At 36.4% G+C, this 16238-nt stretch overlaps 1 protein-coding gene across 4 annotated transcripts in view; it reads right to left on the bottom strand.

Annotated features, from left to right (window-relative positions):
- Positions 1-10247, bottom strand: part of LOC129753761 (G-protein coupled receptor Mth2-like) — a 143719-nt gene extending 133472 nt beyond the window's left edge. For all 4 annotated transcript variants that reach the window (XR_008738955.1, XR_008738954.1, XR_008738956.1 and 1 more), the window contains exon 1: positions 9243-10247. The gene's annotated coding sequence lies outside the window, so the exon portion shown is untranslated. The remainder of the gene's footprint in view (positions 1-9242) is intronic.
- Between the last annotated feature and the right edge of the window lie 5991 nt (positions 10248-16238).

Below are 16238 nucleotides of genomic sequence, written 5' to 3'. Positions count from 1 at the left end.
TCATATAATTTTCCACATGAAGCTTTTAAAAACAGTCAAAATTCAAACTAGTGTCATGCACCTATTTAGCAGCTCTCATCGCTTTTAGAATAATGGTATGAGGTAATTAAATAAGGGAAAATCATCGCAATACATATCTGTTACTCGGAAGTACTGTCCTTTAGATCGCTGCAAGCTTTGTATGAAAATTTCAAATTTATACATTTTTACAGCTCCTATACTTTTTTGTTTTTTTTATTGCCACAAATAGCAGGAAAAATTTTGGAAGCGATCCGAAAATTTTGGAATCAGTCCTGAACTAGCGCAACGAGTTTAATTTTGTATTGAAATTTGTATGTTATAACCAAAACTATCATTAAAAATCATCAAAAATGTACAGAAAGATTTCACAAATATGTTTTTGGATTTAAAATATTCCTTGAGTATAGCAGTACATTTAATGTAAACAAACCTTGAACCTAACTTTTATCTCAGAAGAGATATTCATAACATCAAAACCACCAAAAAACATGATTTAAATATAAGTTTTTTAATTTTAACGTTTTCGGCTGCTCATTTAAAAGCTGTTTAACCGTAAAGTGGAAACAAAAAAAAACTTCTAACACTGCTTTGCAAAGCCAATAAATTTCTTAATTTATTTAACCTTGATGAAAACATTTCTTGAAATTTGTGAAAGTTCTAACCAGCAATACCAGTCATTTTTGATAATATTCATTTTTATTCAAAGCAGATTTTCATTTTGAAATGGTTATAACTCTTTTCATCAAAGACTTACCTTCTTCTCATGTTTGCAAAAATGAAGCTTAAGAATATGCAAAAAAATTAATAAAAGACAAACTTCATTTTAAGCTAATTTGAATTTTCTGGATCGTTTAATACGCGAAAATGTTTTCTTCCATACACGTTTCCATACAAAATTCAAATGCGTTGCGCTTATCGGGAATCAACCAAATCATCTCAAATTTTACACTGTTTCTTGGTGACCCTAAAGACACCGAAAAACAAATGGGAGCGAGTTTTTATCCGACTTTTGTTTCGATACAAATTATGATAAACTTCATCTCAAAATGGTACAGAAACCATCAGAAACCTCAATTCTTAAATAGAACTAAGGTCAGAATGTGGTCATTCTGCAAAAAGCTTCACGGGCCACAAAAAGACAGCCGAGGGCCACATGTGGCCCGCGGGCCCTCGTTTGGCCACCCATGTTCTACATCAATAGTACAACAAATTTAAGATTTTTACGAAGATTTAGTAATGATTAGAGAGTAAAATTAGACAATTTGTAAAGCCAATCATGTTTGTTATCAATTAAATTTTGAATCCAAGCTCTAATCAACATCTCAAATGAGACTTATTGATCACAAAACAGATATGATAAAATTTTTCAGAGCCATGATCTGATTTAAAAATATGGCAACCCTAACTTACAGCTTTGTCGTAGAAAAAATATCAGTTTCTTGCGTTTTCAATAAAATTTCACGAAAATCTTGCAAAAGAAAGATTTATCTCTAAAAGTATCGATAAGCTCATAAAGCTCGCACAATTTGAGGTTAAATCATTAAGAATAGAAAACAGATGTCTGCTCATGTGTATTTAGTTTATATACACAAATTGTTTAAATCTTCGATAACATCTACAGATTCTACTCAAAAGGCGCAAATAGCCTGCTGCTTCTCTATCAGATTAAACAACACGAAGTTCAGTTGAAAAACTGCTCGAATAAGGGCATCTTGACATTATCGATCTTCTAATTATTACTGGAAAAACCACATGAACGCTTCATGGAGTCTACTACAAACCAGGAAAATCAAAATTCGCCACATATAATGAGCGATGGTAGTCAAAGCATCTCCATTTGTCCTCAATTCGAAGACTAATCCGAGAAACTTTTACGCGATAGAAAACTACTCTAAGGTCTTTTATCCAAGCAAATGATCTAGGGTAAACGATCTTGAGCGGAACCATTTACTTTTCCTAAGATCTAGGCAATGATTTTTTATGAATCTTATCGAAATGTTGAAAAAACACTTTTTAAAGATCTTCTCATACAAGCTTTGTCATTTTTGCTAAAATTAATTAAATGAAATAATGTTATTAGAAGCTTTAAAAACACACGCATTTCAGCTGAAATTTTCACCAATCTATGCTGACTTTGAACGTCAATTTTTGTAACCCTTGACCGTTATAAACTGATTCTTAATGACTAAAATGGTAAAAAAATTCTTATTCTTATTCGGGTTTTTGTATGAGAATTTCCATCAAAATATCAACTAATAGCGTAGTTTTTAAAAGTAAAATATGATATTGAGTGGAACCATCTTTGATCTTGAGCTAGGGTTACCATACGTACTCTTTTAAGAGTACATGTACTCTTTTTTGATCGAGAAATGGGCGTACTCTTCTTTTTGTGAAATCTTGCCGAATGTACTCTTTTTTGTTCAAAGACATTTTATCAGAGAAACGAAGTTCTAAAGTTGTGCATTACATGTACAAGAAGTCCGATAGAAATGCAACACTTGCACGGTACTTCAGATTTCCCTACTTTGGTGAGTTTTCCAAGAAAGCATCACAAATCGATTTGAATAAAAAAAAAATTCGTTTAAAAACAAGTTTGTTATTTCATCAGCAGTACTTTTCTATCAGTAAAATACAACAACTTCGTAAGTTTTAAAATCGCTTTTAAGAAAGCTTCTCCCAGGCGTCGAAATAAACTGTGCAGGCCATGAGCGCCTTTGAATATGCAATCAGCGCTCAAACAGTTGGCAAAGAGCACAACAGCAATTTGAACTCCTATTGAAATGCAACATTTTTTCATGTTTGCGATGTTCTGATCTCATCTCTTCGAATAATCCAATCAATATTTGACTTTTCACTAAAAATCTGCAAGAAAATTTAGGTTTTTTTTTTTTTGAAAAATCATTATAGCCAGGTAAGGCTCATTACTTGCATCTAATTGTCACTAATTGAATGGCCTTAAATTTCCTGGATTCTCCCGTTTCTCCTTAACATTTTGAAATATTATTTCAAAGTACTCTTTTTGGCGTTGAAGGATATGGTAACCCTATCTTGAGCGGAACTACTAGCTTCCAAAATAAATCGCTAGGCACGCTGCCTTATGCTTTATGTCCCACACGTAAGTTTTACCCCTGAATGTATGCAACACCTTTGTATTTTTCTTATTATATCAGCTTTAGGGACAGAAAAGATGTAAAATTAAGTTCGAATAGAACCAAAAAATTGGTGTCATTTCGTAGCAAACCAGGCACACAAAATGTTTAATTTTTTGGGGTACAAGAAATGTTTTTCGATTCTTTCTTTCAGACGGACGACGGTCAGGAGGAGGAAGGCTTTCTGTCACGTCCTGTGACCTTTAACTTTCACTAGGTCAACTAGGTACATATTTTTTGGCATAATTCGAGAACTTATGAAGCCAATAAAGTAAAATCGTTATTTCAGAAAAAGAATCAATCTTCATTGCCATTACTTTTCGAACTTTTAGAAGCAGCTTTCGTTTAAAGAGGTTGTTCTTGCTGTTGAAATTACAATAAAAACGATATTCCAATAAGCAAAATTCAAATTATTTTTAACACAAATTCCTTCAGTTCTACAATATGTAGCAAGGCACACCGGGTTAGCTATTTTATAATTCACTAGCTGACCCGTTGTGCTTTGCTACACCTTTCAAAATTAAATGATATTTTCAGAAATTATTCAAATTTATATTTTTTTTTGGCATTAATTTAAATCAAATTATAACATAATTTATAAGCAATCGCTATAAAATGAGAGCTGCAGCAGGAGTTTCGAATTTCAACACAAAGATAATTTAAACGAATATTCAAAATCTCGCTCTATAAATTTGTGTTAAAGATCTGAAAATTTGAAGCTGTCTAGACGGTCTCAAATTAATCGCAAAGCATCTAACTTATAAAATATGGTTGTTTTTTTATATGTTCTGGATTTATGCTGAAAAACTGATTAGAGAGCCCCTCCCCTGTTCTTACCTTCACCCCCTGCTGAATGCAGGTCGTGATTTTTAATTATCATACCTAATTTTTTTGTTCCCAAAACTCCTCTTATATCAAATATAGTTCCATTGGTTAATAAGTTTTTAAGCTTTACAACAAAAATTTATATGGACCCTCCTCCTTTCTTCCCCTCTCTACACTGTAAAGCGTAAGGATCTATAACAATCGTAAAAAGATATCTCGTAACCAAGTACCTTTCCATGCCATATTTGTTTCCATTTGTTGGCTTCGTTAGCATAAATTGAGTACTTATGCTAACACAATTGTATTGGGCTCACCTCCCTCCTCCTATGTACCTACTCACTGAAAGGAGGATGGTGTGTCAGATAATCATAGAATCATACCAAAACGATTTTTCATGTTAAGTTTTGTCCATTTCTCGGATTTTGTAAAAAAAGAGTTAAATGTAAGCCTCCTCTTCCCTTCCTATATTCCCAATTCTATCATCTTACTGCAAGAAAGGAATTGTTTCACATAGAAAAAGTATTTTTCGTACTCAAAAACTTTTTGATGCCAAATTTGGTTTCATTTGCTCGATAAATTCTCGAGTTATGCAAAAAAATTACATGGAAGCTCCCCCATCCCTTTTAATATCTTTCCGCTGAAAAAAGGTGGGACTTCAATTTATGACAGAAACATTTCTCGAATCCAAATTCCCTCATATGCCAAATATGGTTAAATTTGCTCGATCAACTATCCAGTTATACTGAAAATTGTAAGGGAGACCTTTCCTCCCCCTTTTTATTCACCTCTTTGAAGGAGTGAGGGATACCAAATATTCATAAAAGCACATCTCGTACCCAAATATGGTTCCATGCCAAATTTGGTTCCATTTGCTGTTGTAGTTTTTAGTTATGATGTAAAAATTGTATGTAAACTCCCCTCCCTCTTTCCTTTCTCCCCACTGGAAGAAAGAAGGCTTCTCAAACAATCATTAGAACATGTCACGTTCCCAAATACCCGCCCATGCCAAATTTGGTTCCATTTGCTTAATTAGTTTTGAGTTGTGTAAAAAATTATAAAAGAGGCCCCTCCCTTGTTTATTTCTCCCTACTGGAAAGAGGGATGGGTCTCAAATAATCATTAAAATATTTTTCATATCCAAATACCCTCCCATGCCAAATTTGGTTCCATTTGCTTTATTTGTTTTTGAGTTATGTAAAAAAATATGAAAGAGGCCCTCTGCCCCTTTCTACAAAAAAGGGGGAAGGGTCTCAAATAATCATTGAAATATTTTTCGTATCCCAATACCTTCCCGTGCCAAATTTGGTTCCAATATCTTGATTAGTTTTCGAGTTATATGAAAAATTGTAAGGTAGCCCCTCCCCCCTTCTTATCACCCCACTGAGAGGAGGGAGGGGTACCTAATATTCATAGGAATATTTTTCGTACTCGAATACCACCCCATGCACATTTTGATACCATTTGCTTGATGGGTGCTCGAGTTATGCAAAAAATTGTCTTTTGTTTGGGAGGCCCCTCCCTCCCTTATTGAGAGAGGGAGGGGACTCAAACCATAATAGGAACCTTCCCCGGCCTCCAATACCCCCACCTGCCAAGTTTCACGCAAATCGGTTCAGTAGTTTTCGAGTCTATAGGGAACAGACAGACAGACAGACAGACAGACAGAAATTCATTTTTATATATATAGATAACGATTCAATTGTTAGCCTGGTATTGAAAACCTATCCGATTCCCTTGTTTGTGATGTTTACACTTGAGCTCGAACTCAAGGAAATCGGTTTGGGAAATAATTGTTTTATCAATTGAGCTAAATACTTAATGTTTCCATAATTTTTTAATATAAATAAATTGTATCGTGATTCTTAAGAAACTGAAATGTATCATAAAATTCATTCTATGAATGAGTAGTTTAGAGCAAGGTTGCCGAAATCACAGAAAAATATGCGATTGTACCCAATTTTGAGAAAAAATTTATCACAGAATATGTGTCACAGAACACAGAATTTTGAAATATTCACAGATTTCACCAAACTTTTGAATTTCGATTTGATTTCCATAGATTTTTTTTGTTCAACATAAAATTTAGGATTCTTACTTTGAATTCGAAAAGTATGATAAGATTTTCAATGTAAACTGATTTTTCCCAACTAAAACATAAAAAAGACCCAATTTATCATGATTTTTCAACGAATTTAAAGGAGTTAGCATCACAGAGATCCATCAAAAAATTGGTTCAAATCACAAAAAAAAACAGATTTTTTTTTCTCAAAAAACACCTAGATTAGGAGCAATGTACTTTTTTTTTTTGAAAAATATTAAACTTAAGGCATCTCCTTTTGTGTTACTGACTTTGTCGTTACTTCCAAAATTTGTTCGGTGCAATATGAACCTACACACGCACATTCAAATAATCAATCAAATATACTCACGAATTTAATTTTTGTGATAAAATAACTAAAATTTGAGTTTAGAGAATCGATTTTTTCAAAATAAGATACAGCCCAAGTAACATTTAAAATTTTATTGGCGATTTGCAGCTCAAAACGACTCTAAGATGGCACTGCGATCAAAATGATGATGTTATGGATTCAAACGTCATATCGCATAGTATTTTTTCAAAACAAACCCGAAAATTTGAAAATTTTGCGGTTTAAAGCATTGTTTGATAAGAAAAGATTAGAGAACAAGGTAAGAAAAAGTGATTTACATAATCCCTCATGGTTTTATTATCCAATCTCTGATACTTTCTAGTTCCCGGAAGGAAATATCTTGTGGGAACTTGCATCAGCATTGAAAGCTAATCTGGGAGAGGTGCCGGTCTTTGGAAAAATGCACTATCGAAATGAAGATGAAAGAAAACGTATCGTTTATAATGGAAAGCTGACGATTGCACTCGCAAAACAAGACCGAAACTGAAAAAATGGAAAGACATAAATTATTTAAATTGAAGTCGACAAGGATAGCATCTACCCTGAAATCCGTTCAGAACATTTTAAATCATGGATGGAAAAATTTAAAAAAAAAAAGATAATATTTTTATCAAGTGTTTTAGAATGAATTCATATTTTTTATCTATAGTATCAAGTTCTCACTAGAAAGCAAATATCGTTCCGGTCAAACTCGTGATCCAATTCGTCAACCTAGGAAAAAAACAGAATGTCGAAAGAGGAAGTAGTTGTGTAAATGTTAGAGGTTTGCAGATTACGAGCAGGTCGAAAAACTTTTCTCCATTGATCTCTTTTTTCTCTAGACAACTTGCTTACAAAACGTGACGCACATTTTTGTTTAGCAGAAATTTTCTGTAAAATTTTCGAGGATTTTTTTTATTTAAGAAAAATCATAATAAAATCAAAGTTCAGAATAGCGCAACTCTGTGATTAAAGATATTAATTGTGTTCATATTTTATATGAATTCCCTTTAAAATACACCAAATCTCTTTTTGCCTTATTTCTTGTTTTAATTTTTGGGTCATTTTTCAACCTGGTATGACTGCTTCTGTTATCTACATTCTAATCTTCGGAACCAACATTAATAAACTTCTGTTTAAATTTATTCATAATATCAGGTCTAAACTCGGTTTATTCATAATTCAAACCTAAAAAGAAGTTTTTGATAAAAAGAACGTGACAAATTTTTTCTGCGTGAAAGAAAAACATTAAAAGTTTAAAATTTTAAGTTTTCTTATGCAGTCCAACAATTATTTTTATCCGAAACTTGATAGTTTTCTAAAAAATCACAATTTTGAAAACGATTTGTATTCACTTATGTGTTAAAAATCAGATATCATCACCCTTTTGTTAGTTCTGTAAATGAGAAGTAGTTGGCTCTGCATGTCCAATAATTTTGCTGCAAATCGCCAATAGTAGGCTACTAGATCAAGTTTTGGTTTTATAAGGGGCTCGAGGAGTCAAATAAAACTATCGGTGTTACTTGGGAGTGAATCAAATTGAAAATTGGATATCTTTTTTGAAGTAAGAAACAAATTTGAACGGATATTTTGAGATCAACTTTGTATGGCTAAGTTTTTGTTATTTACGTAAAAACATCAATTTTTGAATTTTAAAAACCTTTAAAGATGAAATTTGTGAATTGTTCACAGTTACACAAAGATTTGGAATGATAGCTATTAAAGATGCTGACAGTACAAATTGGTTCCGCTGAAGATTATATTTTAGTTTCACTCAAGATTAGAATTCTTTCTTCAGTAAAACAGCTCTAGAGTTATTAGGATTTACTATAAAATATTCTACAAATCATCATTAGAAAGCAGAAGCCAAGATCTATCCGCTGAACTAAAAAAATATTCGTTCGGATATAACCCCTATCCATACCGCTTGGTCAACTCTTCCGAATTGCGTCGAATTGAGCCAATTAGTTCCGCTCAAGATCATTTCCGTTTTTGAAAAAAAAACAATCATTAAACATGTAACAAACTTGCCAAATAAAACTTTTCGCAGCTCTTGAAATTACATTCGAAACCACATAGAAAATATAAACATCGTAACTACAAATAATAAAATATTTTCCTGTTCTATCCGCTGGAACCCGCATAGGCGAATCACAGTTCTGTTTTCTCTGTTCATTTTCCAAAAAATTTTGTAAAAGTTAAGAATAAATGGTGAGTTTTAAGAATTTTCTCATAAAACTAAGGAGAAACATAACCATATTCAGTATCAGGTATAAATAATGTAATATTGGGTACGCCGTCACACGTTTTCTTAACATATCCATAATTAGGAACACATATGTTAACAATAAGGAACAAATAGTGCCAAATTAGGAACATCGACACACTTTGAAAAACATATTAGTTTTCGAAAATTAAAGCTCAAAATGATTATTTCAAACTTTCACCAAGTTTATAAAAGAATGTTCAACTTAGTTACCAAAAAATTTAATGACTAACATTTGAAGATTTGGCTTACTCTGGTCATAACAAAAAAACCCCTGACAAAATATAGTTGAATTAGGCACACCCAGCCTATCATAATTTAAATTTAAAAAATAGTACCTATGCATTTTTTGGATTTTTCAGTTGATGTAAAGCACTTGTTATCACACTTTGAAAGACAGCTATTGCATTTTTCGGACGTTAAATTCTAATTAATTCCACACACATTCTAAAGCTGTACACCAAAGTCGTACGTCAACTGGTCATCACGCGCCCCAATCCCGATAGCCATCATAATTATCATAGCCCGACGCTCGACAACCCGTTTCAGTATTTAGTTGCTCACATATCTTACCCGGTTTGTTTTGTTCTGGAAATTCACACCGCAAATTATAGTACACGATTCGAAGTTTCTAGCGGATGCGGGAATGGCTTAGTCGACAGACACGTTGCTCTAACTGCCGGTTGATATAAACAGGTAGTCACTAGGTATCGCTGAACCTGTTTTCAATTTATTTTCTTGGATTACATACTATTTGACATTCGCTTTTGGACGATCTTCGCCAGGTCAGATACTCGCCTTCGACCTTGATGTCAGATTTCGTTCATTAAACTTGTCAAGACCTCAATATGCCCAACAACCTCATCAATTGCAGACTTTTGTCTTCACCGTCTTAATGTCTCGCACGGAACTGGTTCTGCTAATGACTCACTCGGAAACCAATTCACTTAACAAATAGCAGAGACAGCTAATATCAAACCAATAATAACACTTCAACCACAAGGCTTGTTTGAACGAGATCGGGGTATCTAAACTTTGCTTTGTAGTTTCTGCCAGCAAACTACTTTTCCCAGGAAAAAAAATGATATGCGCAATTTTTATTACTTTGACACCTTTTTTCTGAAACTACCCCAAAGACACCTTTCATAACTCGCCGAAAACCGTTGTGAATTGGCTTCAATTAGCTCACACTCGGGAAACCGGTATCAGATAAAACAAATAACTTCATGCGCGATTCATCTGATGGCAAACAATTCCCAAATGTTTCCACATAAACACAAGTAATTTTTTTCCACTGCTCTCTTCAAGCTGTTAGTTTCCCCCAAAATTCACTTCACAGCTTCTGTGTGCACCGGACCAGACTGTTTCATTCAGCTCCAGTTGGGATTTCAAAAACGCGAATGATTCCACCTTGGACAGAACGAAGAAAAAAAAACTTTTAACTTCTCCCTCTTCAAAGTGTGGAAATTAACGGCTGGATAATCCCAAAATCGTGCCTCGCTGGAACTAAACCACGGTTAGTTCTCAAAAATTGCGCGCTACCCCGTCAACCGACCAAAGACAACTGAACTGAACTGAACTCGCGACGTCCGGCTATCCCCGGTGTTGCAAAATCGAACGCTTCCCAATCGGCGTCCTACGGACGCATGGCGGTCGTCGCGCGGATAGCATATTTAGGGGTTGGTATCAGCCGGATCTCCCACTATCAATTAGGGTGGTTCACGTTTTCGGTGGGTTTTAGGCGGCATTTAGAAACTGTAGGATCGATTAATCAAAACTCCTCATAATGTGTGCTACATGAGTAGTTGAATCCATACTTTCCATTTCGATTTTTTTTCTGAATTTTTACTTCTTAAAGTTTGGTGGATTATGAGGTAAACTTATGAATACACTTCCGCTTTTTTGGATGTCTTTACTACTTTTCTATTGCTTTTACGCTCCGTTTACATTGGGATTGGAAGTCCCTTAGTGGGGGAAGATGCACTAGGGTGTCCCAAAATTACATAATGTCTGGGACTCTGGGGGCTCAACCTCCAATTGATAGATTTGGGTGTGGAGAACAAACTTTTGTATGGGGCCAACGATAAAAAAAATCATGTTTAGATGTTCCGCAACCGCAATCTTTGAAAATCAATTTTTCAAAGATTCGATTTTGAAAAACTCTGGGTCATAAAATTAGCAAGCAATCTTCTAAAAAAATTTTTTTATTGTCCATAAATTTTTAATTTCAGTCATCAAAATGTGTACTCAGAGTAGAATTTTTTTAGTACCGATGTCATAAAAGCTGCGGTTTTTTGTGCACTTGTATTGTATCATTCTGTGAAGAGTTTTTTACGATGCAATCCTTATTAGGGGAGATGGGGGTATAATGGCCACCTTAAGGAAAACGCTTATTTAACCATAGAGAACAGCTGTAATATGTGAATTACATCATTGTTTCGTGTTCAGATACTCAAATAGTCTATTTTCTAATTGGATGAAACTTGAAAAAGTAGATAAAAACGTTTAAAAGTGCATTTTAATTTTTTTTGTCGAAAGCTGAAAACCAGTCACTGTATAGGCATAATGAGAAACCCCCCGTGGCAGTATGAGCACCATTAATGAAGGCATAATGAGCGTTTTCTGCCGGGGATTCTAGCAGCAAATTCGACTCGATGAAGTCAACTGAGTAAAAGAGCTACAGCTTGACTTGTATCGTCTGACGATTTGGCCTATTGGTAAGATGTCGGAGAGGTAATCAGTAGGCTGGAGCTCGATTCCTGGTCGAGGTGATTTTTTTTTCATTTATCATTCATGATCATGATTGCACTAAACGGTGAGGCGTAGATTCATCAAACAAAGCAATAACAAAATAATCTAGGTCTGTTTGTAGAATTCAAAGAATTAACACATGCTCATACATTATGTTTCTGGTATTTTGTTTGACGGATGATGCTTTGATGCTATAAGCCGTATAATGTAACAATAAAAAAAATCAATCATGTATGGAATGTGCAAAAAAGAAAATCCCCTCGAACAGTAATCGAACTCGAGTCTACTGATTACCTCTCCGACACCTTACCAATAGGCCAAATCGACAGACGAAACAAGTCAAGCTGTAGCTCTATTATTCAGTTGACTTCATCGAGTTGAATTCGCTGCTAGATTCCCCGGCAGGAAATGCTCATTATGCCTTCATTGATAGTGCTCTGTTTGCCTCTAAAGTCTGCTTCATTTAATATTGGAACACAAACAATTGCGTGTAGTTCAGTCATTTATTAACGAATTCATAATTTGTTTTTCATACAAATGTAGCATTTTCTTTACTCTTTCATAAAAAAAATTAAAAAAATTATTCATTGCTGTTTCGAAGAAATTCTCGTACTTTTCCCGTAATACGGCACATTAGGCGGCGCACACCCTTTTCGTCCACCGTTTTGGCGATTTGATTCCACCAGTTCTTCATTTGAGTCATGTTCCTAACAAGTTTTCCCTTTGCCTTAAGCCTCCGCTTCGTGATTGCCCAGTATTTCTCTATCGGCCGGAACTGGGGGCAGTTTGGGGGGTTGAGGTCCTTCGGTATTACGCTGACCCCGTTCGTTGCGTACCATTCCATAACCGTTTTGCTGTAATGGCAGCTTGCGAGGTCCGGCCAAAACATTACTGGACGGTCGTGGGCACGAATAAACGGCAGAATCCGTTTCTGTAGGCACTCTTTTTTGTAGACTTCTGATGTCATTGTCTTGTCAGTGAGAAAGACTTTGGTTTTCTGTCCACAACTGCATATCCCCTGCCAAATCATGTACTTGCGGGCGAATTTATCCGCAAACACGAACTTCAATTTTGCAGGTACATCCCCCCGAGCCGTCGCCAAATAAAATTTTTGACCTGGGATTTGGCCAAAGTCCGCCTTCACGTAGGTCTCATCGTCCATCAGAATACATCCGTCGAACTTGGTCAGCACTTGGTCGTACAGCTTTCGAGCACGAATTCTGGCCACATTGTTCTGCTTCAGCGTCCGATTTGGCTGTTTGCTGGCTCGGAATGACCTTATTCCTTCCCGGAGACGAATTCGTCGCACCGTACTGTGAGCGGCCTGGAACTTATTGGCCAAATCGCGGTCTGAAAGATTGGGATTCCTCTTGACGGCCTTGATGACTTTCCCACGCAGTTTCCGGTCGACAGTTCCACTCCGACGCTTCGAATGCGGCTTCCGAGCCGTCGTCAATGTTTCCTTGTACTGCTTGATAACACGCCATACGGTATTTCTGGGCATTTTAAGCTGTTTAGCTAGCTTCGATGCCGACAACAATGGATTTTCAAGAAAACTGTGCACAATTTGATCTCTCCGTTCGGCTTCCATGGCGGTTGTTTACAAAATGCTATCGTTTGGTGTTATGACATAAAAACATGGTGAAAAGTAATGAATTTCCCGACACGTGGGTGAAAAAAGTTTCCAAATCCGTCCACTGGGAGCGCCACAATGAGCAAAAGAATTTGTTCCAATATTAAATGAAGCAGACTTTATTGAACAAATTAATGTAAAAAATTGATTAAAGTGAAAAATCAAAAACTTTATGATGTTGAAAATTGAGAAACAATGTGTAGATCATGTTGCAGTGCGTACATTTCAGATCAAGATGATTTAAAGGTCATAAAAGCTTATTTGATGGTGCTCAAAAATTATAATATTTTCGTCACTTGAGAACCTAGCTGGTTATTATTTAACATTTCTGTAAAGATGAAAAGGAAACCCTCGGATACCAAAATTCACTTCATTTCGACCGATTTTGATGTTGTTATAAAGAAAACGCATTAATTTTTGTATATAAGACTCAAAAATTACAAATAGATGAAAAATAAAAAATATAAAAAAACAGATACAAACAAAAGACTCAAAATGACAAAAATCTTCAAAGAATACCAAAAACAGCAAAAATGACAAAAAAACACAAAGTTATAAATTAAACAGAAATAGTTCAAAATGAATAAAAAAAAACATGAGAAAAAATTGTATATTCATATTTTGAATTTTGGTTGCTTCGGTCATATTTTAAACACGGGCGATATTCGTGTTCCCGTGCAAAAATATGAACGAAGGCGGGGGGTTAAACTCGTCATCGGTGGACGAAAAGGAAGCCATGTACGAGAATGAAGAGCATTTGGAGGATTCAGACGATGCTGGTCCCTCAAGTGCTAATCATTCTCGTACGTCCAATAATTCTTCATCACCCACAGATGACAGTGTAGCTCCTCGACTCCGAACCTACACAGATGGTTCGTCTTTTTCTGGGCCATGGGTGGTTTTCATCCGGCCCAAAGCTAACGGCAAACAGCTAAACGTAGTGCAGATCACTAAAGATCTGGCGAGGTGGCCCTCCGTAACCTGCGTTACTAAGGTGCGACCAAACAAGTTGCGCGTTGTCGTGGACAATCATAAATCCGCTAATGAAATTGTTGCCAGCAAATTCATTAATTTAGAGTACCACGTCTACATTCCGTCTCGAAACGTAGAGATAGAGGGCGTGATCTCAGAAATGAGTCTGGAGGCTGGGTACGTTAAATCCCACGGCGTTGGTAAATTTAAGAGCCTTGATTCGACTTCGGTCGAAATCTTGGATTGCCGCCAACTCAATACTACCACCGTCGTAGAAGGAGTTAAAAAGTACTCGCCTTCAGCTTCATTTCGAGTGACCTTTGCGGGTACCGCCCTCCCTCACTACGTCTTGATTGACGGAGTTTTGAGGCTTCCTGTGCGGCTCTTCGTGCCTCGCCCGATGGAATGCAAAAATTGCATTAAATTGGGGCATACAGCTTCCCATTGTTGTAGCAAGAAGCGTTGCCCCAAATGCGGGGAGGTTCATGGGGATGGAGCATGCTCAGCAATAGAACAGAAATGTATCTATTGCGGGGGCTCACCTCATGACATCTCCTTGTGCGAGGCGTTTAAGAGCCGCTGGGATAGTCAAAGGCGCTCTTTGAAGGAACGGTCAAAACGTTCCTATGCCGCCATACTAAAGGGCGCGGCGCCTCCGATCCAACCGCAGTCCAGTAACATTTTCACAGTGCTGCCAGTTGACAACGAGGACACAACAGATGAGGAGAACCCGTTTATTTTTGTAGCGAACTCGCGAAAACGTTCAAAACCAACTACTAAGACCCCTAAGATTCCGAATAAAATCCCGACAATCAGCCCTCCAATCAACATCACCAAAAAAGTGATTGCTACAGACAAGAAAAAACAAGTTCCTCCTGGATTCCGCGCGACCTTTTCTCCACAGAATAATTCAACAGCAGCTGGGACTTCAAAAGCTCCCGTTACTAATGCGGATTTGTCAGAATCAACTCATCAACCGGGACTTTTCAAGTTTTCTGACATACTTAATGGAATTTTCACGTTTTTTAACGTTTCTGAATCCATAAGAAGTATTGTTAGTGCAATGCTTCCTATGGTTAAGACATTTTTGAAGCAATTGATGCAAACTTGGCCCCTTCTTTCAGTGTTTATCTCTCTCGATGGCTAATTTACGCCGAGAGGTCGGAGATATCACTGTTTTACAGTGGAATTGTCGTAGTCTCGTCCCTAAACTGGACCCGTTCAAATTTTTACTTCATGAAACTAGTTGCGATATTTTTGCGTTGTCCGAAACTTGGCTTTCTTCACAATCTAACATCTCATTCCACGATTTTAATGTCATACGTCTAGACCGCGACGATTCTTATGGAGGGGTGCTTTTGGGGATCAATAAGCACCACTCCTTCTATAGAATCCACCTCCCTTTATCAGGAGGAATTGAAGCTGTTGCATGTCATACAACTATAAGAGGTAAGGACTTATGCGTTGTCAGTTTGTACTGGCCTCATAGAGTTGCAGTGGATCGACGTCACCTAGAGGACCTGTGCTCAGTGCTCCCTGAGCCAAGGTTGATCCTGGGTGACTTTAATTCGCATGGAACTGTCTGGGGAGAACAAATTGACGATAGTCGTTCTACTCTTATCTATGACATTTGCGACAGTTTCAATTTAACAATTTTGAACACGGGTGAAAAAACACGAGTACCTAAACCTCCTGCAAGACAAAGTGCAATTGACCTCTCACTCTGCTCAAACTCACTATCATTGGATTGCCAGTGGAAGGTAATCCCTGATCTCAATGGTAGTGATCACTTGCCAATCAAAATTACAATCACCAATGGGGTTAGCTCTTCAAACACAATAAATATGACATATGACCTTACAAGACACATCGACTGGAAAAAATACTCGGACGAAATAACATCAGCAATCGGTTCTACGAATGTTTTACCTCCTGCAGAGGAGTACCACTTTCTTTCACGTTTAATACATGAAAGTGCACTTTGCGCTCAAACAAAACCCATCCCAGATTCATCAGTTCCCCGAAGGCCTCCAAACCCATGGTGGGACCAGCAGTGTTCCAAGCTTTATAAGGACAAATCAAAAGCATTCAAAGATTTTCGGAAATATGGAACTCTCGCCCTTTTTGAAGTATATGTTTCCCTTGAAAATCAGTTTAAAAAATTGGTCAAGGGGAAGAAAAAGGCGTATTGGAGGAATTTTGTGGGTGGCTTA

The sequence above is a fragment of the Uranotaenia lowii genome, chromosome 3, assembly GCF_029784155.1.
Source record: "Uranotaenia lowii strain MFRU-FL chromosome 3, ASM2978415v1, whole genome shotgun sequence".
NCBI lineage: Eukaryota > Metazoa > Arthropoda > Insecta > Diptera > Culicidae > Uranotaenia > Uranotaenia lowii.
The sequence above is the reverse complement of the archived record's forward strand: the minus strand, read 5'-3'. Positions and strand labels throughout refer to the sequence as shown.